Source organism: Ranitomeya imitator, chromosome 8, assembly GCF_032444005.1.
Source record: "Ranitomeya imitator isolate aRanImi1 chromosome 8, aRanImi1.pri, whole genome shotgun sequence".
Lineage (NCBI taxonomy): Eukaryota > Metazoa > Chordata > Amphibia > Anura > Dendrobatidae > Ranitomeya > Ranitomeya imitator.
In genome coordinates, this window is record NC_091289.1 from 77,042,374 (window position 1) to 77,070,370 (window position 27,997).

Consider the following 27,997-nt stretch of genomic DNA (forward strand, 5'->3'; position numbering starts at 1 on the left):
GGATTAATAATGGATAGGTGTCATAATTGACGCCTCTCCATTATTAATTAGGCTTAATGTCACCTTACAATAGCAAGGTGGCATTAACCCTTCATTACCCCATATCCCACCGCTACACGGGAATGGGAAGAGAGTGGCCAAGTGTCAGAATAGGCGCATCTACCAGATGTTTTTAGCCAGGGGGGGCAATAACCGTGGACCCTCTCCAGGCTATTAATATCTGCCCTCAGTCACTGGCTTTACTACTCTGGCGGAGAAAATTGTGCGGGAGCCCACGCCAAGTTTTCCCGCCATTTAACCCTTTAATTTACTAGCTAGAACGGCCAAATTTTGCATATACACACTACTGACATTAGTAGTGTGGAATATGCAAAAAAAGGGGGATATGAGATGGTTTACTCATATCATGTCGGGTTTAGGAAGGAGAAAGCAAAAGTCGCTAATTGAATTACCGGCTTTCTGCTATCTCGCGCTGTATGAAGTAATAATATATATACATATATGTGTCTCCCTGACATATATAGAGATAGATAGATAGATAGATAGGAGACAGTATATATGTTTTTGTTTTTTTTTTAAACACATGGATCCCTTGTATAGCCGTATGTCGGTTTTGCAAGCCTGCGATAAAAACACGCATTACGGCTGCCATACGGATTACATACGGAGGATGCCATGCGCAAAAAACGGTGACACACCCTGCCTATGGAGGAGCTACGGACCACTATTTTCGGGACTTTTCAGCGTATTACGGCCGTAATATACGGACCGTATTTTCATACGCTGTGTGTGACGCCGGCCTAAGACACAACCAAATTTTCCGGGTTTTGGGGGACAATTGCCTTTTCTAGTCTGAAAAATATGCTAAATGCTGCTGAGGACAGGAAAGAAATTGTCAGCGAGATCTGAACGATTTAGTGTGGGTCTACCTACTGATGAGGACTTTGCTGTAGATCGTTTCCCCTATCAAATTGTAATGTATGAACATACCCCCAGCTTTAGAAATATAGAAATTAAAATTCAACTCAGTTCTCAAATATTTAGCATAGCTTTATTAAAACAAATGAATAACAAAAAGGAGAAAGATATAAAATATTGATTGACACATACAAGTATATAACAATGAACTTTACAAATTAATAAGTAGAACTAAGCCACGTTAGAGATAAACTTAGTAGCAAAGCCACAGAAAAGGACCAAAAATCCTCCAAAAATTAAAAAATACAGCTGAAAAAGGGGCAGCACTTCTTACCTGCCCAAGTCTCCGAACAAATGCACTACAGGATTCAGCCAGCCCATAAAGCAAAGATGTTGCAAAATACTAGACAGCCACTAACAACCTACAGGTTCATGGAGGGGGGTGACTGCTTTGTATACATTTGCACAAGAGGCCTGTATAGGGCCCTGGTCACATGTAGGTAATGCAGTGTCTGGTTCTCAGCCTAAGGGCCCCTTTCCACTTGTGAGAAAAACGGACGAGTGCAATCCGATAAAAAAAAAAAAAAATCGGATTGCACTCGGACCAATGTTTATTCGGACTCCCATGACAGCACACGAGAGAGGGGATCCGCCCTTAAGGAACAGGAAACCTACAGATACAAAAGGGCGGCACCTCTCCCCATGCATCAGTTGGTTTCCTGTTCCTGAAGGGACTGGATGCCTATAGATACTACAGGAGTCCAGGCCGGCCGGACCGATTCTGGTGGCGAGAGGGTCTCCCACTTCGGCCGGTGCGGGTACCTGAAGTAGTCACGGTGGCCCTGGCAGGGCGGCACGGCGGTGACTAGGCAGCGAGGAGCGGTCGCCAGGGGGTGTCCGGTCTCCGGGGCCAGCGTCTGGTAAGTCGCCCTTCCCGTGGGCTGTGGGTCTCTCTGGAGCAGGGGGGAGCGCGGCGGCATCTGGGGGGCGCCGATCGGATCGTAGCTGGCCGGCCTCGGCGTTCCACGAGAGCTGCAGCGCTGACAGGAAGCGCTGTAAGCTGTGGTGACGTCGGGGGGCGGAGCCAGCGACGTCTTCCGGATCGGTGAGCTCCTGCGCATGCGCGGGGGCTCCAAGATGGCGGCGCCCACCGGAGATCATGCCGCAATCCCTCCGGAGCGATGATTGATTCCCCACAGCTGCGGGGGGGCGGGAAAATTAAACAAGCAAGCTGGGCAAGGTGCGCTGACCGAAGGAGGGGCCTTATAAGGCGGCTCCAGCAGCATGTTCCCGGGTTCTGGCTCCAATTTACTGAAAATGGATTCAGATCAGGATCAGCAGGTTGTGCTGCTGGAACAAGCATCCCAGAAACCCAAGGAGAAGGAACATGAAAAAAGGAGCGATGGTTCGGGCCGCAGAAGCTCCTCCAGACAGGGGTCTGGAGGGTCAGTCAAAAAGGATCCCCCTCGTGCTTCGGTATTTCTGGGTGTGAGCAGCCACTGGTAAGTGATCTTCGAGAAAGTTCACTTAGTGACTAGTCTCCCCTCATGTGTTTTATGCAGGGAAGGAAAAACGTCAGTAAGGCGAAGCATAGGGAATGTGCCATCTGCGGGGTTCCCTTGCCTGACTCACACCCTAAAAAACTATGTGACCCCTGTATCCAGCAGACGGTGAGGTTCTGGAAGGAGGGGAGGGGGTATAGCATGTAGATTTTACACTCTAGTCTACCTTACTTATCCCCGTAGGTAGCCGAAGAATCCTCCTCTATTACGGCCAGTCTCAAGGAGATGATTAGAATGGAGGTTAAAGAGTCCTTTAAAAACCTTTCACAGTCAGGAGGTTCTAGGCAGAGAACTGAGTGGGCATCTGATTCGTCTGTGGAAAAGGACAAGTCCGAAGAATCAGACAATTCAGCAGCATCATCCTCCTCTTCGGAAGAAGACGCTGCTCGGTTTTGCCTACCCCTAGAAAGGATAGACAAATTGGTAAAGGCGGTCAGAGGCACAATGGGTATATCGGAACCCAAGCCTCAACTATCCAAAGAACAAATGATGTTCAGTGGATTGGAGCAAAAGAAGCGCAGAGTGTTTCCTTTAAATGAGAAAATACAAGATCTTATTAATAGGGAATGGAGGAAACCTGAGAGAAAAGGCTCCTTACCACCTGCGCAAAAACGCCGATACCCTTTTGATGACCCAGCAGTAGGTAACTGGGAGAAAGCACCCAAGCTGGATGCAGCAATTGCCAAGGTAGCTAAACGATCTTCTCTCCCATTTGAAGATATGGGAACACTTAAAGACCCCCTGGATAGGAAAGTGGATACCTTCCTGAAGGGAACCTGGGAGATGGCAGCTGGCTCCTTAAGACCTGCGGTAGCTTCAACCTGCACGGCAAGGTCAATGATGGTCTGGCTGGACCAGTTGGAGACCCAATTAAAACAAGGGGCCTCTAGAGAGTCCATTCTCTCAGCATTACCTGTAATCCAGGAGGGGGCGGCTTTTTTATCAGACGCCTCAATTGACTCCGTAAAGTTGGCAGCTAGAGCAGCAGGACTTTCTAATGCTGCAAGGAGAGCCCTATGGCTGAAATGCTGGCCGGGGGATATGCAGGCAAAAGCGAAGCTCTGCGCTATCCCTTGTAAAGGCGAATATTTATTTGGGCCTACCCTGGATGAACTCCTGGAGAAAGCAGGAGATGATAAGAAAAAGTTTCCCAACCTGTTCAATCCATACCGTCGTCCCTTCAACAAAAGAAGGTTCAACCGGGGAGGAAAGCGAGCTTTTTCACCAGGGAGAGATCGTCCCAGATGGGAGGATAGGCGAAAGCGAGGTACAGGTCTCATGTTTCGCCGTAACCAGACGGAAAATAAAAAACAAGACCAATGACTGGCAATTCCAGTGGGAGGGAGACTATTGCATTTCTCGGCAGAGTGGTCGAAAATCACAAACAGCGTTTGGATAAAAGACACTGTTTCCCATGGTCTCAAGCTGGAATTTGTTCATATTCCACAGGACAAATTTAGGTTAACACCCTGGCGCTCATCTCCCACTGAACAATTCGCCCTAGAAGAGGAAGTGAGGACTCTTTGTTCCAAAAATGTTTTGGTAGAAGTGCCGTATTCTCAGGCAGGGGAAGGGTTTTACTCTCCCCTGTTCCTAATCCAGAAGCCTGATAAATCTTACAGGACCATTATAAATCTTAAGGGTCTCAATAAGTTTTTGGTGAAACATACCTTCAAAATGGAGTCCATCAATTCGGCAATAAAAATGCTTTTCAACAACTGTTTCATGGTAGTAGTGGATTTGAAAGATGCCTACTATCATGTACCCATTCATGCTGATTTCCAACGATACCTGAGGGTAGCGATACTAATGGGGGGTAGGATTCGACATTTTCAATTCAGAGCGCTCCCCTTTGGGATCACCTCGGCACCTAGGGTGTTTACTAAAATAATTGCGGAAGTTATGGCGCATTTAAGAGAGTCAAATATCCTTATAGTCCCCTACTTAGACGATTTCCTCATTGTAGGTAACTCGGTAGATCATTGTCTGTCACAATGGGAGATTGCTAAAACCAAACTAGAACGGTTGGGTTGGATCATAAACTTTGAAAAATCTAAATTACAGCCCCTAAATGTTCAAAAATTCCTGGGGTTAATGTTGAATTCAGTGACACAGCAGTGTCTCCTCCCTATAGAGAAAATGGACCAAATTCAGAGTTTTGTATTAAGAGCAATCAATACACCTTCCATGACACTTAGGCAAGCAATGTCTCTACTTGGGTCACTCACATCTTGCATCCCAGCAGTTAAGTGGGCTCAGTTCCACACCAGGTCCCTACAAAATGAAGTCCTGTTCCATGACAGAGCCTTAGGAGGCGCATTGAATGGAAAATTGACATTGAGGCCGATAACATTGAATTCCCTTAGATGGTGGCTAGATAAACAAAATTTATCAGCAGGGGTTCCCTGGATGATGGATGTCACCCACGTGATAACCACGGATGCCAGCTCTTCAGGGTGGGGAGCCTATATGGGGGACATGGTGGTCCAGGGACAGTGGGAACCCTTCACAACATTTTCATCAAATCAAAGAGAGTTGTTGGCGGTTGAACTGGCTGTTAAAAAATTCCTCGTATATCTGCAGGGCCAGCACGTCAGAATTCTGTCGGACAACAGAGTGGCGGTCGCTTACATAAACCGGCAAGGGGGAACTCGTTCCGAAACTTTAATGCGGATCACGGATCGGTTGTTCCAGGTGGCAGAGCTCAATTTTCTATCTTTGACAGCTCTTCACATCAAAGGAAAAGAAAATGTGGCAGCAGATTTCCTCAGCCGAAATGTGTTAAAACAGGGAGAGTGGTCTCTCAACGAGGACATTTTCAACCTTGTCGTCCGCAGATGGGGTCAACCAGTGGTGGATCTATTCGCCACCAGAAACAACAGAAAAGTAAAACTTTTTTGCTCCCTAAATCCCAGGGAGAATCCCCTGGCGGTAGACGCGTTTCTCATAAAATGGGATTTTCCACTAGCCTATGCTTTCCCACCACTGAACCTGATACCTCTAGTGGTGAGGAAAATCAGGGAGGATCGAGCGAAAGTCATCCTTATCGCCCCCTTTTGGCCCAGAAGAACCTGGTTTGCCTGGCTCAAGACAATGTCTGTAGCGGTCCCCTGGGTACTGCCAGAGATCCCGAACTTGCTTTCGCAGGGACCGATCTCCCATCCACAAGTGACGGGGCTCCATTTGACGGCATGGTGTTTGAACGGTCACTATTAGTGGGAAAAGGCTTCTCTCCAAACTTGGTGGAGACGCTCCTAAAGAGTAGAAAGCAAATAACTACGAAAATCTACTCTAGGACTTGGAGAAAGTTCTTGTCTTGTTCAAAGTTTAATATCCAAGACGGGGTGCCAGTACAACAAATCCTAGAGTTCCTACAGAAGGGGTTCGAGTTGAAACTCTCTCCTAGTACCCTTAGGGTACAGGTCTCAGCTTTAGGTGCCCTGTTTTCCTGTAATATAGCGAATAACTACTGGATAGCGAGGTTTATGAAGGCAGTTAGTAGATCTACACCACTGCATAAAGACAGAACAGTTCCATGGGATTTAAATTTAGTTCTGTCCTCTCTAACTAAACCCCCCTTTGAACCTCTGCAGGAGGCCTCGATCAAAATGTTGACACTTAAGACAGCCTTCCTGATCGCCATAACCTCAGCTCGCAGGATAGGGGATATACAGGCACTTTCCAGAGCTCCTCCATACACTGAAATCTTGTCAGACAGAGTAGTCCTTAGACCAGACCCAGCATATCTGCCAAAGGTGGCGACACGGTTCCATAGATCACAGGAGATAGTTTTACCATCCTTTATTCCTAACCCCTCTAATCCTAAAGAGCAGGAGCTTCATACGTTAGACGTCAGGAGATCTCTTCTTCAGTATATTTCAGCTACTGATAATTGGAAGAAGGATGGGGCACTGCTTCTTTCCTTCCAAGGTCCAAAGAAAGGATTTAGAGTATCGAAATATTTACTGGCTAAATGGATTAGGGAAACTATCTCTCTAGCTTATACAGCAGGTGGGGGGCCAGCTCCGCAGAACCTAAAGGCACATTCCACCCGGGCCATGGCGTCATCCTGGGCAGAAAGATCTGGAGTGTCAGTGGAGCAGATATGTAAGGCGGCCACATGGTCATCCCCTTCCACTTTCTTTAAACACTATCGGTTGGATTTGGGGTCCTCCTCTGATCTTTCCTTTGGGTTAAGGGTGCTACAATCTATAGTCCCTCCCTAAGGTAGCTTACATCTCTGTAAATCTCTCGTGTGCTGTCATGGGAGTCCGAATAAAGCATTAAGCTACTTACTGGTAGCGGCATTTTTCGGAGGCCCATGACAGCACCCTTAGTTCCCTCCCTATTCACGTGGGGGTAGCACTTCCTGATATGTATATAGCGTAATATGTAAATCTCACGTATGGTGTCTTATTACAATAATGGGTTATTTTGTTTCAAATGTATATAATGTATATATTGTATATTTGTGTACCACTAACCGCGGCAGTCCTCTCAGGCTCTGAAATACAACTGATGCATGGGGAGAGGTGCCGCCCTTTTGTATCTGTAGGTTTCCTGTTCCTTAAGGGCGGATCCCCTCTCTCGTGTGCTGTCATGGGCCTCCGAAAAATGCCGCTACCAGTAAGTAGCTTAATGCTTTTTCAATAGGTGACATTCCATTTGCGATTTTTTTCCCAGCCGAAATCGGACTGAGAAAAATCTGTGTCGGCTGAGAAAAAAATCGCAGCATGCTGCGTATTGCTGAGATTCTCGGACGAGACTCGCCAATGCAAGTCAATGGGTGCGAGAAAAAAAACGCACAGCACTCGCACCATTTTTACGCACCCGTGTCCTTAGAAAAGCCGGCAATTCAGCGCAGAGTACAGTAAAATCACACTGACAGGTTAGATGAGAGTAGATATATACACATAGAATAGGTATACAGTGGGGCAAAAAAGTATTTAGTCAGTCAGCAATAGTGCAAGTTCCACCACTTAAAAAGATGAGAGGCGTCTGTAATTTACATCATAGGTAGACCTCAACTATGGGAGACAAACTGAGAAAAAAAAATCCAGAAAATCACATTGTCTGTTTTTTTAACATTTTAGTTGCATATTATGGTGGAAAATAAGTATTTGGTCAGAAACAATATTTCATCTCAATACTTTGTAATATATTCTTTGTTGGCAATGACAGAGGTCAAACGTTTTCTGTAAGTCTTCACAAGGTTGCCACACACTGTTGTTGGTATGTTGGCCCATTCCTCCATGCAGATCTCCTCTAGAGCAGTGATGTTTTTGGCTTTTCGCTTGGCAACACGGACTTTCAACTCCCTCCAAAGGTTTTCTATAGGGTTGAGATCTGGAGACTGGCTAGGCCACTCCAGGACCTTGAAATGCTTCTTACGAAGCCACTCCTTCGTTGCCCTGGCGGTGTGCTTTGGATCATTGTCATGTTGAAAGACCCAGCCACGTTTCATCTTCAATGCCCCTGCTGATGGAAGGAGGTTTGCACTCAAAATCTCACGATACATGGCCCCATTCATTCTTTCATGTACCCGGATCAGTCGTCCTGGCCCCTTTGCAGAGAAACAGCCCCAAAGCATGATGTTTCCACCACCATGCTTTACAGTAGGTATGGTGTTTGATGGATGCAACTCAGTATTCTTTTTCCTCCAAACACGACAAGTTGTGTTTCTACCAAACAGTTCCAGTTTGGTTTCATCAGACCATAGGACATTCTCCCAAAACTCCTCTGGATCATCCAAATGCTCTCTAGCAAACTTCAGACGGGCCCGGACATGTACTGGCTTAAGCAGTGGGACACGTCTGGCACTGCAAGATCTGAGTCCATGGTGGCGTAGTGTGTTAGTTATGGTAGGCCTTGTTACATTGGTCCCAGCTCTCTGCAGTTCATTCACTAGGTCCCCCCGCATGGTTCTGGGATTTTTGCTCACCGTTCTTGTGATCATTCTGACCCCACGGGGTGGGATTTTGCGTGGAGTCCCAGATCGAGGGAGATTATCAGTGGTCTTGTATGTCTTCCATTTTCTAATTATTGCTCCCACTGTTGATTTCTTCACTCCAAGCTGGTTGGCTATTGCAGATTCAGTCTTCCCAGCCTGGTGCAGGGCTACAATTTTGTTTCTGGTGTCCTTTGACAGCTCTTTGGTCTTCACCATAGTGGAGTTTGGAGTCAGACTGTTTGAGGGTGTGCACAGGTGTCTTTTTATACTGATAACAAGTTTAAACAGGTGCCATTACTACAGGTAATGAGTGGAGGAAAGAGGAGACTCTTAAAGAAGAAGTTACAGGTCTGTGAGAGCCAGAAATCTTGATTGTTTGTTTCTGACCAAATACTTATTTTCCACCATAATATGCAAAAAAAATGATAAAAAAAACAGACAATGTGATTTTCTGGATTTTTTTTTCTCAGTTTGTCTCCCATAGTTGAGGTCTACCTATGATGTAAATTACAGCCGCCTCTCATCTTTTTAAGTGGTGGAACTTGCACTATTGCTGACTGACTAAATACTTTTTTGCCCCACTGTATATGCATATATATATATATACAGTTAGGTCCATATATATTTGGACAGAGACATTTTTCTAATTTTGGTTATAGACATTACCACAATGAATTTTAAACAAAACAATTCAGATGCAGTTGAAGTTCAGACTTTCAGCTTTCATTTGAGGGTATCCACATTAAAATTGGATGAAGGGTTTAGAAGTTTCAGCTCCTTAACATGTGCCACCCTGTTTTTAAAGGGACCAAAAGTAATTGGACAATTGAATCCAAAGCTATTTCATGGAAAGGTGTGGGCAATCCCTTCATTATGTCATTCTCAATTAAGCAGATAAAAGGCCTGGAGTTGATTTGAGGTGCGGTGCTTGCATTTGGAAGATTTTGCTGTGAAGTAAACATGCGGTCAAAGGAGCTCTCCATGCAGGTGAAACAAGCCATCCTTAAGCTGCGAAAACAGAAAAAACCCATCCGAGAAATTGCTACAATATTAGGAGTGGCAAAATCTACAATTTGGTACATCCTGAGAAAGAAAGAAAGCACTGGTGAACTCATCAATGCAAAAAGACCTGGGCGCCCACGGAAGACAACAGTGGTGGATGATCGCAGAATAATCTCCATGGTCAAGAGAAACCCCTTCACAACAGCCAACCAAGTGACCAACACTCTCCAGGAGGTCGGCGTATCAATATCCAAATCTACCATAAAGAGAAGACTGCATGAAAGTAAATACAGAGGGTTCACTGCACGTTGCAAGCCACTCACAAGATTCAAGAATAAAAAGGCTAGACTGGACTATGCTAAAAAACATCTAAAAAAGTCAGCAAAGTTCTGGAAGAACTTTCTTTGGACAGATGAAACCAAGATCAACCTCTACCAGAATGATGGAAAGAGAAAAGTATGGCAAAGGCGTGGTACAGCTCATGATCCAATGCATACAACATCATCTGGAAAACACGGTGGAGGCAGTGTGATGGCTTGGGCATGCATGGCTGCCAGTGGCACTGGGTCACTAGTGTTTATTGATGATGTGACACAGGACAGAAGCAGCCGAATGAATTCTGAGGTATTCAGAGACATACTGTGTGCTCAGATCCAGCCAAATGCAGCCAAACTGATTGGTCCTCGTTTCATACTACAGATGGACAATGACCCAAAACATAAAGCCAAAGCAACCCGGGAGTTTATTAAAGCAAAGAAGTGGAATATTCTTGAATGGCCAAGTCAGTCACCTGATTTCAACCCAATTGAGCATGCATTTCACTTGTTAAAGACTAAATTTCAGACAGAAAGGCCCCAAAACAAACAGCAACTGAAAACCACCGCAGTGAAGGCCTGGCAGAGCATCAAAAAGGAGGAAACACAGCGTCTGGTGATGTCCATGAGTTCCAGACTTCAGGCAGTCATTGCCAACAAAGGGTTTTCAACCAAGTACTAAAAATAAACATTTTATCTAAAATTATTGAATCTGTCCAATTACTTTTGGTCCCTTCAAAAACAGGGTGGCACATGTTAAGGAGCTGAAACTCCTAAACCCTTCATCCAATTTTAATGTGGATACCCTCAAATGAAAGCTGAAAGTTTGAACTTCAACTGCATCTGAGCGTGAGCGTGAGAGAGCTTTAAAGCTGGTAATTCAATTACCGGCTTTTGCTTTCTCCTTCCTAAACCCGACATGATATGAGACCTGGTTTACATACAGTAAACCATCTCATATCACCATTTTTTTTTTGCATATTCCACACTACTAATGTCAGTAGTGTGTCTATGCAAAATTTGGCCGTTCTAGCTATTATATTTAACCCCTTCCCGACCCATGACGCCACGTAGGCGTCATGAAAGTCGGTGCCAATCCGACCCATGACGCCTATGTGGCGTCATGGAAAGATCGCGTCCCTGCAGATCGGGTGAAAGGGTTAACTCCCATTTCACCCGATCTGCAGGGACAGGGGGAGTGGTAGTTTAGCCCAGGGGGGGTGGCTTCTCCCCCCCGTGGCTACGATCGCTCTGATTGGCTGTTGAAAGTGAAACTGCCAATCAGAGCGATTTGTAATATTTCACCTATTATAACGGGTGAAATATTACAATCCAGCCATGGCCGATGCTGAAATATCATCGGCCATGGCTGGAAATACTAATGTGCCCCCACCCCACCGATCGCCCCCCCAGCCCTCCGATCTGCCCGGTACACTGCTCCGCTCCCCCCGTGCTCTTGTCCGCTCACCCCTGTGCTCCAATCACCCCCCCGTGCTCCAGTCACCCCCCTTGCACTCCGATCCACCCCCCCATGCTCCGTTCCACCCCCCCGTGCTCCGTTCCACCCCCCGTGCTCCGTTCCACCCTCCCCGTGCTCCGTTCCACCCCTCCCGCGCTCCGATTTACCCCCCCGTGCTCCCCCCACCCCATCATACTTACCGATTCTGCCGGGGTCCGTCCGTCTTCTCCCCGGGCGCCGCCATCTTCCAAAATGGCGGGCGCATGCGCAGTGCGCCCGCCGAATCTGCCGGCCAGCAGATTCGTTCCAAAGTGCATTTTGATCACTGAGATATAATCTATCTCAGTGATCAAAATAATAAATGACCCCCCCCCTTTGTCACCCCCATAGGTAGGGACAATAAAAAAATAAAGAATTTTTTTTTTTCCACTAATGTTAGAATAGGGTTAGGGGTAGGGTTAGGGGTAGGGTTAGGGCTAGGGTTTCGTTATGTGCACACGTATTCTGGTCCTCTGCGGATTTTTCCGCTGCGGATTTGATAAATCCGCAGTGCTAAACCGCTGCGGATTTATGGCGGATTTACCGCGTTTTTTCTGCACATTTCACTGCGGTTTTACAACTGCGATTTTCTATTGGAGCAGTTGTAAAACCGCTGCGGAATCCGCACAAAGAAGTGACATGCTGCGGAATGTAAACCGCTGCGTTTCCGTGCAGTTTTTCCGCAGCATGTGTACAGCGATTTTTGTTTCCCATGGGTTTGCATTGAACTGTAAACTCATGGGAAACTGCTGCGGATCCGCAGTGTTTTCCGCAGCGTGTGCACATACCTTTAGAATTAGGCTATGTGCCCACACTGCGGATTGGCCGCTGCGGATTCGCAGCAGTGTTCCATCAGGTTTACAGTACCATGTAAACCTATGGAAAACCAAATCCGCTGTGCCCATGGTGCAGAAAATACAGCGCTGAAACGCTGCGTTGTATTTTCCGCAGCATGTCAATTCTTTGTGCGGATTCCGCAGCGTTTTACACCTGTTCCTCAATAGGAATCCACAGGTGAAATCCGCACAAAAAACACTGGAAATCCGCGGAAAATCCGCCGCTAAAACGCAGTGCCTTTTACCCGTGGATTTTTCAAAAATGATGCTGAAAAATCTCACACGAATCCGCAACGTGGGCACATAGCCTTAGGGTTAGGGTTGGAATTAGGGTTGTGATTAGGGTTATGGCTACAGTTGGGATTAGGGTTAGGGGTGTGTTGGGGTTAGTGTTGGAGGTAGAATTGAGGGGTTTCCACTGTTTAGGCACATCAGGGGTCTCCAAACGCAACATGGCGCCACCATTGATTCCAGCCAATCTCGTATTCAAAAAGTCAAATGGTGCTCCCTCAATTCCGAGCCCAGACGTGTGCCCAAACAGTGGTTTACCCCCACATATGGGGTACCAGCATACTCAGGACAAACTGCGCAACAATTACTGGGGTCCAATTTATCCTGTTACCCTTGTGAAAATAAAAAAATGCTTGCTAAAACATCATTTTTGAGGAAAGAAAAATGATTTTTTATTTTCACGGCTCTGCGTTGTAAACGTCTGTGAAGCACTTGGGGGTTCAAAGTGCTCACCACATATCTAGATAAGTTCCTTGGGGGGTCTAGTTTCTAAAATGGGGTCACTTGTGGGGGGTTTCTACTGTTTAGGAACATCAGGGGCTCTGCAAACGCAACGTGACGCCCGCAGAGCATTCCATCAAAGTCTGCATTTCAAAACGTCACTACTTCAAATCCGAGCCCCGGCATGTGCCCAAACAGTGGTTTACCCCCACATATGGGGTATCACCGTACTCAGGAGAAACTGGACAACAACTTTTGGGGTCAAATTTCTCCTGTTACCCTTGGGAAAATAAAAAATTGCAGGCTAAAAGATCATTTTTGAGAAAATAATTTTTTTTTTTTATTTTCATGGCTCTGCGTTATAAACTTCTGTGAAGCACTTGGGGGTTCAAAGTCCTCACCACACATCTAGATTAGTTCCTTTGGGGGTCTAGTTTCCAAAATGGGGTCATTTCTGGGGGATCTCCAATGTTTAGGCACACAGGGGCTCTCCAAACGTGACATGGTGTCTGCTAACAATTGGAGCTAATTTTCCATTTAAAAAGCCAAATGGCGTGCCTTCCCTTCCGAGCCCTGCCGTGTGCCCAAACAGTGGTTTACCCCCACATATGAGGTATCGGCGTACTCGGGAGAAATTGCCCAACAAATTTTATGATCCATTTTATCCTATTGCCCATGTGAAAATGAAAAAAAATTGAGGCGAAAAGAATTTTTTTGTGAAAAAAAAGTACTTTTTCATTTTTACGGATCAATTTGTGAAGCACCTGGGGGTTCAAAGTGCTCACTATGCATCTAGATAAGTTCCTTGGGGCGTCTAGTTTCCAAAATGGGGTCACTTGTGGGGGAGCTCCAATTTTTAGGCACACGGGGGGTCTCCAAACGTTACATGGTGTCCGCTAAAGAGTGGAGCCAATTTTTTATTCAAAAAGTCAAATGGCACTCCTTCCCTTCCAAGCCCTGCCGTGCGCCCAAACAGTGGTTTACCCCCACATATGAGGTATCAGCGTACTCAGGACAAATTGGACAACAACTTTCTTGGTTCAGTTTCTCCTTTTACCATTGGGAAAGTAAAAAATTGTTGCTAAAAGATAATTTTTGTGACTAAAAGTTAAATGTTCATTTTTTCCTTCCATGTTGCTTCTGCTGCTGTGAAGCACCTGAAGGGTTAATAAACTTCTTGAATGTGGTTTTGAGTACCTTGATGGGTGCAGTTTTTAGAATGGTGTCACTTTTGGGTATTTTCAGCCATATAGACCCCTCAAACTGACTTCAAATGTGAGGTGGTCCCTAAAAAAATGGTTTTGTAAATTTCGTTGTAAAAATGAGAAATCGCTGGTCAAATTTTAACCCTTATAACTTCCTAGCAAAAAAAAAACTATTTTGTGTCACATAACTCTCTAGTTTAACAGAATAAAAATTCAAAATGTGAAAATTGCGAAATTTTCAAAATTTTTGCCAAATTTCCGTTTTTATCACAAATAAACGCAGATTTTATTGACCTAAATTTACCACTAACATGAAGCCCAATATGTCATGAAAAAACAATCTCAGAACCGCTAGGATCCGTTGAAGCGTTCCTGAGTTATTACCTCATAAAGGGACACTGGTCAGAATTGCAAAAAACGGCAAGGTCTTTAAGGTCAAAATAGGCTGGGTCATGAAGGGGTTAAGGGTTAAATGGCGGGAAAAATTGGCATCCCACGCAATTTTCTCCGCCAGAGTAGTAAAGCCAGTGACTGAGGGCAGATATTAATAGCCTGGAGAGGGTCCATGGTTATTGGCCCCCCCCTGGCTAAAAACATCTGCCCCCAGCCACCCCAGAACAGGCACATCTGGAAGATGCGCCTATTCTGGCACTTGGCCACTCTCTTCCCATTCCCGTGTAGCGGTGGGATATGGGGTAATGAAGGGTTAATGCCACCTTGCTATTGTAAGGTGACATTAAGCCTAATTAATAATGGAGAGGCGTCAATTATGACACCTATCCATTATTAATCCAATACTAGTAAAGGGTTAAAAAAATTACACAAACACATTATTAAAAATTATTTTAATGAAATAAAAACAAAGGTTGTTGTAATATTTTATTTAACACCCAATCCAATCACTGAAGACCCTCGATCTGTAAATAAAAAAACATAATAAACCAACAATATACTTACCTTCCGCAGATCTGTAAAGTCCAACGATGTAAATCCTTCTGAAGGGGTTAAAACATTTTGCAGCCACGAGTTCTGCTAATGCAACGCTACTCCTCGCTGCAAAACCCCGGAGAATGTAGGTAAAGTAGGTCAATGACCTATATTTACCTGCATTTGCGGTGAGGCGCCCTCTGCTGGCTGTTCATAGATCGTGGGAACTTTCCTAGAGAGTCCCCCTTCTCCACAAAGCCCCCCCTCTTCGTGTCCCCCTTCTCCACAAAGCCCCCTCTCTTCGCGTCCCCCTTCTCCACAAAGCCCCCCCTCTTCGCGTCCCCCTTCTCCACAAAGCCCCCCCTCTTCGCGTCCCCCTTCTCCACAAAGCCCCCCTCTTCGTGTCCCCTTCTCCACAAAGCCCCCCCTCTTCGCGTCCCCCTTCTCCACAAAGCCCCCCTCTTCGTGTCCCCTTCTCCACAAAGCCCCCCTCTTCGCATCCCCCTTCTCCACAAAGCCCCCCTCTTCGTGTCCCCTTCTCCACAAAGCCCCCCCTCTTCGCGTCCCCCTTCTCCACAAAGCCCCCCCTCTTCGCGTCCCCTTCTCCACAAAGCCCCCCTCTTCGCGTCCCCCTTCTCCACAAAGCCCCCCCTTCGTGTTCCCCTTCTCCACAAAGCCCCCCCTCTTCGTGTCCCCTTCTCCACAAAGCCCCCCCTCTTCGTGTCCCCTTCTCCACAAAGCCCCCCCTCTTCGTGTCCCCCTTCTCCACAAAGCCCCCCCTCTTCGTGTCCCCTTCTCCACAAAGCCCCCCCTCTTCGTGTCCCCCTTCTCCACAAAGCCCCCCCTCTTCGTGTCCCCCTTCTCCACAAAGCCCCCCCTCTTCGTGTCCCTTCTCCACAAAGCCCCCCCTCTTCGTGTCCCTTCTCCACAAAGCCCCCCCTCTTCGCGTCCCCCTTCTCCACAAAGCCCCCCTCTTCGCGTCCCCCTTCTCCACAGAGCCCCCCCTCTTCGTGTCCCCTTCTCCACAGAGCCCCCCCTCTTCGTGTGCCCTTCTCCACAGAGCCCCCCCTCTTCGTGTGCCCTTCTCCACAGAGCCCCCCCTCTTCGTGTGCCCTTCTCCACAGAGCCCCCCCTCTTCGTGTGCCCTTCTCCACAGAGCCCCTCATCATGTCCCCATTTCCACACAGTCCCACTCAAGTAACAGTAACTCTTTCCAGACTACATCCTGGAGCGCTCCCGCGGAGTCCTGTGCCCTCATTCCCATCTGTGCACGGATCCTCTCCAGCAGCCTGAGCACAGCGCTGATTCCTGATGTCGGGTGAGCCGTCTAGAACCGAGGACCTCATAATCAACTCCGATCTAGTCACAACGAAGGTTCCAGCAGCCTGAGCACAAGGCTACATCATAATATAGGGTCTTCACAGGACTAGGAGACTCCGCCCCTTCCGGTGACATCATTCCCTCAAGAAATCAGCTCGGTTCTAGTCACTTCCGTCTCTCCTGAAGTAGAGGAATTGTGAGCGCGGCTTCCATGAAATCCTGGAGCAGGTACAGAGCCGGATAACCCCAGTGTGTCGCCTCCTCCCGTCCTGTCTCCTGTCACATTGGCTGTACATCCTCAGAGCTCCACGGAACCAGAGCTCAGCGCTTCTGGGAGTCTGAAATGCTGAATGTCATTGAGTGTTAAAGGGAATCTGTCTCCCCCAAAATGGAAGATGAGCTAAGCCCTCCGGCATCAGGGGCTTATCTACAGCATTCTGGAATCCTGTAGATAAGCCAATGATGTAACCTGAAAGATGAGAAAGAGAGGTTAAAGGTACCGTCACACTAAAGGTACCTTCACACATAACGATATCGTTAAGGAAATCGTTATGTGTGACAGCGACCAACGATCAGGCCCCTGCTGGGAGATCGTTGGTCGCTGAGGAAAGTCCAGAACTTTATTTCGTCACTGGATCTCCCGCTGACATCGCTGAATCGGTGTGTGTGACGCTGATTCAGCGATGTCTTCACTGGTAACCAGGGTAAACATCGGGTTACTAAGCGCAGGGCCGCGCTTAGTAACCCGATGTTTACCCTGGTTACCAGCGTAAACATTAAAAAAACAAACACTACATACTTACCTTCAGCAGTCCCCGGCGCTCTGCTTCTCTGCACTCCTCCTGCATCCTGTGTCAGCGCCAGCCAGCCGGAAAGCACAGCGGTGACGTCACCACTCTGCTTTCCGGCTGACCGGCGCTGACAGTGCAGAGGAAAGCAGAGCGCCGGAGGACAGACAGCGGAAGGTAAGTATGTAGTGTTTGTTTTTTTAACGTTTACGCTGGTAACCATGGTAAACATCGGGTTACTAAGCGCGGCCCTGCGCTTAGTAACCAGATGTTTACCCAGGTTACAGGGGACATCGGGATCGTTGGTCGCTGGAGAGCTGTCTGTGTGACAGCTCTCCAGCGACCAAACAGCGACGCTGCAGCGATCGACATCGTTATTGGTATCGCTGCAGCGTCGCTTAGTGTGACGGTACCCTAAGGTACCTTCACACTCAGCGACGCTGCAGCGATACCGACAACGATGTCGATCGCTGCACCGTCGCTGTTTGGTCGCTGGAGAGCTGTCACACAGACAGCTCTCCAGCGACCAACGATGCCAGTAACCAGGGTAAACATCGGGTTACTAAGCGCAGGGCCATGCTTAGTAACCCGATGTTTACCCTGGTTACCATCGTAAAAGTAAAAAAAACAAACACTACATACTTACCTTCCGCTGTCTGTCCCCGGCGCTGTGCTTCTCTGCACTGACTGTGAGCACAGCGGCCGGAAAGCAGAGCGGTGACGTCACCGCTGTGCTTTCCGGCTGGCCGACGCTCACAGCCAGTGCAGAGAAGCACAGCGCCGGGGACAGACAGCGGAAGGTAAGTATGTAGTGTTTGTTTTTTTTACTTTTACGCTGGTAACCAGGGTAAACATCGGGTTACTAAGCGCGGCCCTGCACTTAGTAACCCGATGTTTACCCTAGTTACCAGTGAAGACATCGCTGAATCAGCGTCACACACACCGATCCAGCGATGTCAGCGGGAGATCCAGCGACGAAATAAAGTTCTGGACTTTCCTCAGCGACCAACGACATCACAGCAGGATCCAGATCGCTGCTGCGTGTCAAACTGAACGATATCGCTAGCCAGGACGCTGCAACGTCACGGATCGCTAGCGATATCGTTCAGTGTGACGGTACCCTTAGATTATACTCAACTGGGCGGGAGATCCGATCCGATGGGCATCACGGTCCAGTCCGGGGCCTTCCATCTTATGATCACATCCTTTTGGCCGGCGTCACACTGGCGTTTTAAACGGCCAAGTGCAATGCGATAAAATATCGCATTGCACTCGGACCAATGTTAAGCTATGGGGCAGCTCCCACCAGCCGACTTTTTGTCGGCGGTTTTCCTCGGCCGAGACAATCGCAGCATGCTGCGATTGTCTCAGACCGAGAAAAACTCTTGGCTCACTCACACCCATATAAGCCTATGGGTGCGAATGAGACAGCGCACACCACTCGATTTATCATCCAAGTGATGTGCGTTATAAGCGGACCCCAGCAATGGAGGAGATGGAGAAATTAATTTTTCCTCCTCCTCCGCAGCTGTGCTCCGATCCTCCCTGTGCGAGAGAATCGGAGCACAGACGCAGGAGCCGAGTGTCATTAGCATATCGCATCGGATGCAATACACCAGTGTGACGCTGGCCTTTCTGGTCTTCATGCTCCGGCGCAGGCATACTTTGTCTGCCCTGTTGAGGGTAGAGCATAGTACTGCAGTGCGCAGGCGCCGGGAAAGGTTAGAGAGGCCCAGCGCATGCGCACTGCAGTACTTTGCTCTGCCCTCAACAGGGCAGACAAAGTACGCCTGCACCGGAGCAGCAGCGTGTACACCAGAAGAGGACGTCATCCTATAAAGATGGTAGTCCCCGGACTGGACCGCAGCAGGACAGCCCCTTGGTGACTATAATCTAACCTCTTTATCTCATCTTTCAGGATACATCGGGGGGCTTATCTACAGCTTTTCAGAATGCTGTGGATAAGCCCCTGATACCGGTGGGCTTAGCTCGCCTTCGATTTTGGGGGTGACATGTTCCCTTTAAGATTAGTCAAGTGACCGAGCCTGCTCTGCTGATAGTGAGGGACCGAGCCGGTGCTGCTGATAGTGAAGGACTGAGCCTGCGCTGCCGGTAGTGAGGGACCGAGCCTGGCACCTGCGCTGCTGGTAGTGAGGGACAGAGCCTGGCAACTGCGCTGCTGGTAGTGAAGGACCAAGCCTGGCACCTGCGCTGCTGGTAGTGAGGGACCGAGCCTGGCACCTGCGCTGCTGGTAGTTAGGGACAGAGTCTGGCAACTGCTATGTTTTTTAACCATTTCATACAATTGGATTAATAATGGATAGGTGTCATAATTGACGCCTCTCCATTATTAATCTGGCTTAATGTCGCCTTACAATAGCAAGGTGACATTAACCCTTCATTACCCCATATCCCATCGCTACACGGGAGTGGGAAGAGAGTGGCCAAGTGCCAGAATAGGCGCATCTTCCAGATGTGCCTTTTCTGGGGTGGCTGGGGGCAGATGTTTTTAGCCAGGGGGGGGGGGGGCAATAACCATGGACCCTCTCCGGGCTATTAATATCTGCCCTCAGTCACTGGCTTTCCCACTCTGGCTAGAGCGCCCAAATTTTGCACATACACACTACTAACATTAGTAGTGTGGAATATGCAAAAAAATGGTGATATGAGATGGTTTACTGTATGTAAACCAGGTGTCATATTATGTCGGGTTTAGGAAGAGAGAATTTTAGTCTAGGAAGAGGTTTCACATGTACCCATTCAGATGGAGACGTTTATTCTCAGCGAGGTAAGGCAAGTTTAGGACCTGGTATAAGAGAGATGCCGTAACGGGGCTACCAGGTACACATAAAATTGGCCATTTTTATGCGCTAAAAGCTCTAATTTTTTCATATTTCTAGTGCAGTAATGCAGTTCAAATTTCGTATTTCAAGTTTGTATGTTCTAGCGCTGCAGTGTGCTGCCTTATTTATTTAACTATATACGAGTTGGCGACTCTAGGTTCAGCACCTGTTCACACTGAGTCTATGTTTGGATGTGCAGGTCAGGTTTTAGAAATGTATTCTCTTTCCGGCTGTGTCTCTCCTCTGCACTGTCTGGTGAGTGTACACTGGTATTGCGCTATTATTTGACCATATGCATCTGCAGCCCACATGGGTGTTGCTTTTGAATAGCTAGATTGACTTTACTGCTCTACCTGATACTTACCTGTCTTGTATAGTGCTCCTGGTAAGCATATTGTGTGCTTTATCCATTATATGCGGGACTTTCCCTGTCATATGTTTAGGGGTATTTTGGAGGGACTGTCCTCTTTCGGCCCTTCATTGGAACTTATACGCTGTGACTTATTACTGATCGTGTTTTAATCATTTTTATGTATTAATAAAGATTTAATTACCGTATATACTCGAGTATAAGCCGAAATTTTCAGCCCAAATTTTTGGGCTGAAAGTGCCCCTCTCGGCTTATACTCGAGTCAAGGTGGGTGGCAGGGTCGGCGGGTGAGGGGGTGAGGGCGCTGAGGTATACTTACCTAGTCCCAGCGATCCTGATGCTCCCCCTGCCGTCCCATGGTGTTGTGAATTCTGTGGCAGAGCTCCCTCCTGTGGTCACAAGTGGTACTTCGGCTGATTCTCTCTGTAAGCTTCCGTTGGTGGAGGGAAGTGGTACTGCGGCTTCTGAGTTTCCTCCCTCAGGTGATGTGGTGAGGTCGTTAGGTGCTGCTCTACTTAACTCCACCTAGTGCTTTGATCCTGGCTTCCTGTCAATGTTCCAGTATTGGACCTGTTTCCTCCTGGATCGTTCCTGTGGCCTGCTGCTCTGCATAGCTAAGTTTTCCTTTGCTATTTTGTTTGCTTTTCTTCTGTCCAGCTTATCTATTTGTTTGCTGGAAGCTCTGGGACGCAGAGGGTGTACCTCCGTGCCGTTAGTTCGGTACGGAGGGTCTTTTTGCTTCCTTTGCGTGGTTTTTAGGGTTTTGTGTTGACCGCAAAGTTACCTTTCCTATCCTCGCTCTGTTCAGTAAGTCGGGCCTCACTTTGCTAAATCTATTTCATCACTACGTTTGTCTTTTCATCTTACTCACAGTCATTATATGTGGGGGGGCTGCCTTTTCCTTTGGGGTATTTCTCTGAGGCAAGGTAGGCTTATTTTCTATCTTCAGGCTAGCTAGTTTCTCAGGCTGTGCCGAGTTGCATAGGTAGCGTTAGGCGCAATCCACGGCTGCCTCTAGTGTTGTTTGGAGAGGATTAGGGATTGCGGTCTGCAGAGTTCCCACGTCTCAGAGCTCGTTCTATGTTTTTGGATTATTGTCAGATCACTGTATGTGCTCTGACCTCTATGTTCACTGTGGTACTGAGTTGCCTAATCATAACTGTACAGGAAGCCAAAGTACTAATGATTCTCAATAGAGGGAAAAAAGAAGTTCTGAGAACATTTTTTTTTCTCTGCACTGTGTTTTGCCTTTTTTTCCCCCTAGACATTTGGGTGGTTCAGGACACAGGTGTAGCAACGGACATTAGAAGTCTGTCTTCATGTGTGGATCAGCTCTCGGCAAGAGTACAAAAGATTCAGGACACTATTGATCAGAAATCTATGTTAGAACCAAGAATTCCTATTCCTGATTTGTTTTTTGGTGATAGAACTAAGTTTCTGAGTTTCAAAAATAATTGTAAACTATTTCTGGCCTTGAAACCTCGCTCCTCTGGTGATCCAGTTCAACAGGTTTTGATCATTATTTCTTTTTTGCGTGGCGACCCTCAGGACTGGGCATTTTCTCTTGCGCCAGGAGATCCTGCATTAAGTAATATCGATGCGTTTTTCCTGGCGCTCGGATTGCTGTACGATGAGCCTAATTCTGTGGATCAGGCAGAAAAAAATTTGCTGGCTCTTTGTCAGGGTCAGGATGAGATAGAGTTATATTGTCAGAAATTTAGAAAGTGGTCCGTGCTCACTCAATGGAATGAATCTGCGCTGGCAGCTATGTTCAGAAAGGGTCTCTCTGAAGCCCTTAAGGATGTCATGGTGGGATTTCCTATGCCTGCTGGTTTGAATGAGTCTATGTTTTTGGCCATTCAGATTGGTCGACGCTTGCGTGAGCGTAAATCTGTGCACCATTTGGCGGTATTACCTGAGCTTAAACCTGAGCCTATGCAGTGCGATAGGACTTTGACCAGAGTTGAACGGCAAGAACACAGACGTCTGAATGGGCTGTGTTTCTTCTGTGGTGATTCCACTCATGCTATCTCTGATTGTCCTAAGCGCACTAAGCGGTTCGCTAGGTTTGCCACCATTGGTACAGTGCAGTCAAAATTTCTTCTGTCCGTTACCTTGATCTGCTCTTTGTCATCGTATTCTGTCATGGCATTTGTGGATTCAGGCGCTGCCCTGAATTTGATGGACTTGGAGTATGCTAAGCATTGTGGGTTTTTCTTGGAGCCCTTGCAGTGTCCTATTCCATTGAGAGGAATTGATGCTACGCCTTTGGCCAAGAATAAGCCTCAGTACTGGACCCAGCTGACCATGTGCATGGCTCCTGCACATCAGGAGGTTATTCGCTTTCTGGTGTTGCATAATCTGCATGATGTGGTCGTGTTGGGGTTGCCATGGCTACAAGTCTATAATCCAGTATTAGATTGGAAATCCATGTCGGTGTCCAGCTGGGGTTGTCAGGGGGTACATGGTGATGTTCCATTTCTGTCAATTTCGTCATCCACCCCTTCTGAGGTTCCAGAGTTCTTGTCTGATTACCGGGATGTATTTGATGAGCCCAAGTCCGATGCCCTACCTCCGCATAGGGATTGTGATTGTGCTATCAATTTGATTCCTAGTAGTAAGTTCCCAAAAGGCCGATTGTTTAATTTGTCTGTGCCTGAGCACGCCGCTATGCGCAGTTATGTGAAGGAGTCCCTGGAGAAGGGGCATATTCGCCAGTCATCGTCGCCATTAGGAGCAGGGTTCTTTTTTGTAGCCAAGAAGGATGGTTCGCTGAGACCTTGTATAGATTACCGCCTTCTAAATAAGATCACGGTTAAATTTCAGTACCCCTTGCCGTTGTTATCTGATTTGTTTGCTCAGATTAAGGGGGCTAGTTGGTTCACCAAGATAGATCTTCGTGGTGCGTATAATCTTGTGCGAATTAAGCGAGGCGATGAATGGAAAACTGCATTTAATGCGCCCGAGGGTCATTTTGAGTATCTAGTAATGCCATTCGGACTTGCCAATGCTCCATCAGTGTTTCAGTCCTTTATGCATGACATCTTCCGAGAGTACCTGGATAAATTCCTGATTGTGTACTTGGATGACATTTTGATCTTCTCGGATGATTGGGAGTCTCATGTGAAGCAGGTCAGAACGGTTTTTCAGGTCCTGCGTGCTAATTCTTTGTTTGTGAAGGGATCAAAGTGTCTCTTTGGTGTGCAGAAGGTTTCATTTTTGGGGTTCATCTTTTCCCCTTCTACTATCGAGATGGATCCTGTTAAGGTCCAAGCCATCCATGATTGGACTCAGCCGACATCTCTGAAAAGTCTGCAAAAGTTCCTGGGCTTTGCTAATTTTTATCGTCGCTTCATCTGCAATTTTTCTAGTATTGCTAAACCATTGACCGATTTGACCAAGAAGGGTGCTGATGTGGTCAATTGGTCTTCTGCTGCTGTGGAAGCTTTTCAAGAGTTGAAGCGTCGTTTTTCTTCTGCCCCTGTGTTGTGTCAACCAGATGTTTCTCTTCCGTTCCAGGTCGAGGTTGATGCTTCTGAGATTGGTGCAGGGGCTGTTTTGTCGCAGAGAGGTTCTGATTGCTCAGTGATGAAACCGTGCGCCTTCTTTTCCAGGAAGTTTTCGCCTGCTGATCGAAATTATGATGTGGGCAACCGAGAGTTGCTGGCCATGAAGTGGGCATTCGAGGAGTGGCGTCATTGGCTTGAAGGAGCTAAGCATCGCGTGGTGGTCTTGACTGATCATAAGAACTTGACTTATCTCGAGTCCGCCAAGCGGTTGAATCCTAGACAAGCTCGTTGGTCGTTGTTTTTTGCCCGTTTTGACTTTGTGATTTCATACCTTCCGGGCTCTAAAAATGTGAAGGCGGATGCTCTGTCTAGGAGTTTTGTGCCCGACTCTCCGGGTGTATCTGAGCCGGCGGGTATCCTCAAAGAGGGAGTAATTGTGTCTGCCATCTCCCCTGATTTGCGGCGAGTGCTGCAAAAATTTCAGGCTAATAAACCTGATCGTTGTCCAGCGGAGAAACTGTTTGTCCCTGATAGGTGGACGAATAAAGTTATCTCTGAGGTTCATTGTTCGGTCTTGGCTGGTCATCCTGGAATCTTTGGTACCAGAGAGTTAGTGGCTAGATCCTTTTGGTGGCCATCTCTGTCGCGGGATGTGCGTACTTTTGTGCAGTCCTGTGGGATTTGTGCTCGGGCTAAGCCCTGCTGTTCTCGTGCCAGTGGGTTACTTTTGCCCTTGCCAGTCCCGAAGAGGCCTTGGACACATATCTCTATGGATTTTATTTCAGATCTTCCCATTTCTCAAAAGATGTCAGTCATTTGGGTGGTCTGTGATCGCTTTTCTAAGATGGTCCATTTGGTACCCTTGTCTAAATTGCCTTCCTCCTCTGATTTGGTGCCATTGTTCTTCCAGCATGTGGTTCGTTTACTTGGCATTCCAGAGAATATCGTTTCTGACAGAGGTTCCCAGTTTGTTTTGAGGTTTTGGCGAGCTTTTTGTGGTAGGATGGGCATTGACTTGTCTTTCTCCTCGGCTTTCCATCCTCAGACTAATGGCCAGCCTGAACGAACCAATCAGACCTTGGAAACATATCTGAGATGTTTTGTTTCTGCTGATCAGGATGACTGGGTGTCCTTTTTGCCTTTGGCTGAGTTCGCCCTTAATAATCGGGCTAGCTCGGCTACCTTGGTTTCGCCATTTTTCTGCAACTCTGGGTTCCATCCTCGTTTCTCGTCAGGACAGGTTGAGTCTTCGGACTGTCCTGGTGTGGATACTGTGGTGGACAGGTTGCAGCAGATTTGGACTCAGGTAGTGGACAATTTGACCTTGTCCCAGGAGAAGGCTCAACGTTTTGCTAATCGCAGACGCTGTGTGGGTCCCCGACTTCGTGTTGGGGATCTGGTTTGGTTATCTTCTCGTCATATTCCTATGAAGGTTTCCTCTCCTAAGTTTAAACCTCGTTTCATTGGTCCGTATAGGATTTCTGAGGTTCTTAATCCTGTGTCTTTTCATCTGACCCTTCCAGATTCTTTTTCCATACATAACGTATTCCATAGGTCATTGTTGCGGAGATACGTGGCACCTATGGTTCCTTCTGTTGACCCTCCTGCCTCGGTTTTGGTGGAGGGGGAGTTGGAGTATATTGTGGAGAAGATTTTGGATTCTCGTGTTTCAAGACGGAAACTCCAGTGTCTGGTTAAGTGGAAGGGTTATGCTCAGGAAGATAATTCCTGGGTCTTTGCCTCTGATGTCCATGCTCCCGATCTCGTTCGTGCCTTTCATGTGGCTCATCCTGGTCGGCCTGGGGGCTCTGGTGAGGGTTCGGTGACCCCTCCTCAAGGGGGGGGGTACTGTTGTGAATTCTGTGGCATAGCTCCCTCCTGTGGTCACAAGTGGTACTTCGGCTGATTCTCTCTGTAAGCTTCCGTTGGTGGAGGGAAGTGGTACTGCGGCTTCTGAGTTTCCTCCCTCAGGTGATGTGGTGAGGTCGTTAGGTGCTGCTCTACTTAACTCCACCTAGTGCTTTGATCCTGGCTTCCTGTCAATGTTCCAGTATTGGACCTGTTTCCTCCTGGATCGTTCCTGTGGCCTGCTGCTCTGCATAGCTAAGTTTTCCTTTGCTATTTTGTTTGCTTTTCTTCTGTCCAGCTTATCTATTTGTTTGCTGGAAGCTCTGGGACGCAGAGGGTGTACCTCCGTGCCGTTAGTTCGGTACGGAGGGTATTTTTGCCCCCTTTGCGTGGTTTTTAGGGTTTTGTGTTGACCGCAAAGTTACCTTTCCTATCCTCGCTCTGTTCAGTAAGTCGGGCCTCACTTTGCTAAATCTATTTCATCTCTACGTTTGTCTTTTCATCTTACTCACAGTCATTATATGTGGGGGGCTGCCTTTTCCTTTGGTTTATTTCTCTGAGGCAAGGTAGGCTTATTTTCTATCTCCAGGCTAGCTAGTTTCTCAGGCTGTGCCGAGTTGCATAGGTAGCGTTAGGCGCAATCCACGGCTGCCTCTAGTGTTGTTGGATAGGATTAGGGATTGCGGTCAACAGAGTTCCCACGTCTCAGAGCTCGTTCTATGTTTTTGGATTATTGTCAGATCACTGTATGTGCTCTGACCTCTATGTTCACTGTGGTACTGAGTTGCCTAATCATAACACCACGGGTCTTCTGTGCTGCAGCTCTTCCCCTCTTCAGCGGTCACGTGGGACCGCTCATTAGAGAAATGAATAGGCGGCTCCACCTCCCATAGGGTTGGAGCCGCCTATTCATTTCTCTAATCAGCGGTAACGGTGACCGCTGATAGAGAAAGAAGCTGCGGCACCCGGAGACCGTGGGACAGGCAGAGGGAGCCGGACGTCGGGACCAGGTAAGTATGTCATATTTACCTGTCCCCGTTCCAGCCGCCGGGCGCCGCTCCATCTTCCCGGCGTCGCTCCGCTCCGCTCTGACTGTTCAGGTCAGAGGGCGCGATGACGCATATAGTGTGTGCGGCGCCATCTGCCTGATCAGTCAGTGCGGAGACGCCGGGACCGGACGCCGGAACGAGACGCCGGGAGCTGCAATCAAGAGAGGTGAGTATGGCTTTTTTTTTTTTTTTTTTTTTAATTGCAGCAGCGGCACAGATTTATGTGGAGCATCTCTGGGGCAGTATGAACTGTTCAGAGCACTGTATGGGGCACTACTATGGGACAATATGAACGGTGCAGAGCACTATATGGGGCACTACTATGGGACAATATGAACGGTGCAGAGCACTATATGGGGCACTACTATGGGACAATATGAACGGTGCAGAGCACTATATGGGGCACTACTATGGGACAATATGAACGGTGCACAGCACTGTATGGGGCACAGATATGGGGCAGTATGAACGGTGCAGAGCACTATATGGGGCACAGATATGGGGGCAGTATGAACGGTGCAGAGCACTATATGGTGCACAGATATGGGGCAGTATGAACGGTGTACAGCACTATATGGGGCACTATGGGACAATATGAACGGTGCAGAGCACTGTATGGGGCACAGATATGGGGCAGTATGAACGGTGCAGAGCACTATATGGGGCACAGATATGGGGGCAGTATGAACGGTGCAGAGCACTATATGGTGCACAGATATGGGGCAGTATGAACGGTGCAGAGCATATAGGGCACAGATATGGGGCAATATGAATGGTGCATAGCATACAGGGCACAGATATGTGGAAATATGAACGGTGCAGAGCACTATATGGCAGAGCTATGGGGAAATATGAACGGTGCAGAGCACTATATGGCAGAGCTATGGGGAAATATGAACAGTGCAGAGCGCTATATGGCACAGCTATGGGGCAATAATGAACGGTGCAGAGCACTATATGGCACAGCTATGGGGAAATAATGAATGGTGCAGAGCACTATATGGCACAGCTATGAGGAAATAATGATCTATTTTTATTTTTGAAATTCACCGGTAAATGCTGCATTTCCACCCTAGGCTTATATTCGAGTCAATAGCTTTTCCCAGTTTTTTGTGGCAAAATTAGGGGGGTCGGCTTATACTCGGGTCGGCTTATACTCGAGTATATACGGTATATATTGTCCATGATATGCTCCTTATTCTCCTCCTTTGATATGTATTGTGTGGAGCGGACTTGTTTGTCTGGGGGTGTACTATTCTAGTACTCCCATACCCAGACTGTCACAATGGTTTTGGGATTTTGCATAATATCTTTTGAGGTACAGTG

The 27,997-nt window shown here is 47.5% G+C and overlaps 1 protein-coding gene across 2 annotated transcripts in view; it reads left to right on the forward strand.

Annotated features, from left to right (window-relative positions):
• The first annotated feature begins 16,397 nt into the window (after positions 1-16,397).
• SERHL2 (serine hydrolase like 2) overlaps positions 16,398-27,997 on the forward strand; it is a 219,513-nt gene continuing 207,913 nt past the window's right edge. For both annotated transcript variants that reach the window (XM_069737104.1, XM_069737107.1), the window contains exon 1: positions 16,398-16,492. The gene's annotated coding sequence lies outside the window, so the exon portion shown is untranslated. The remainder of the gene's footprint in view (positions 16,493-27,997) is intronic.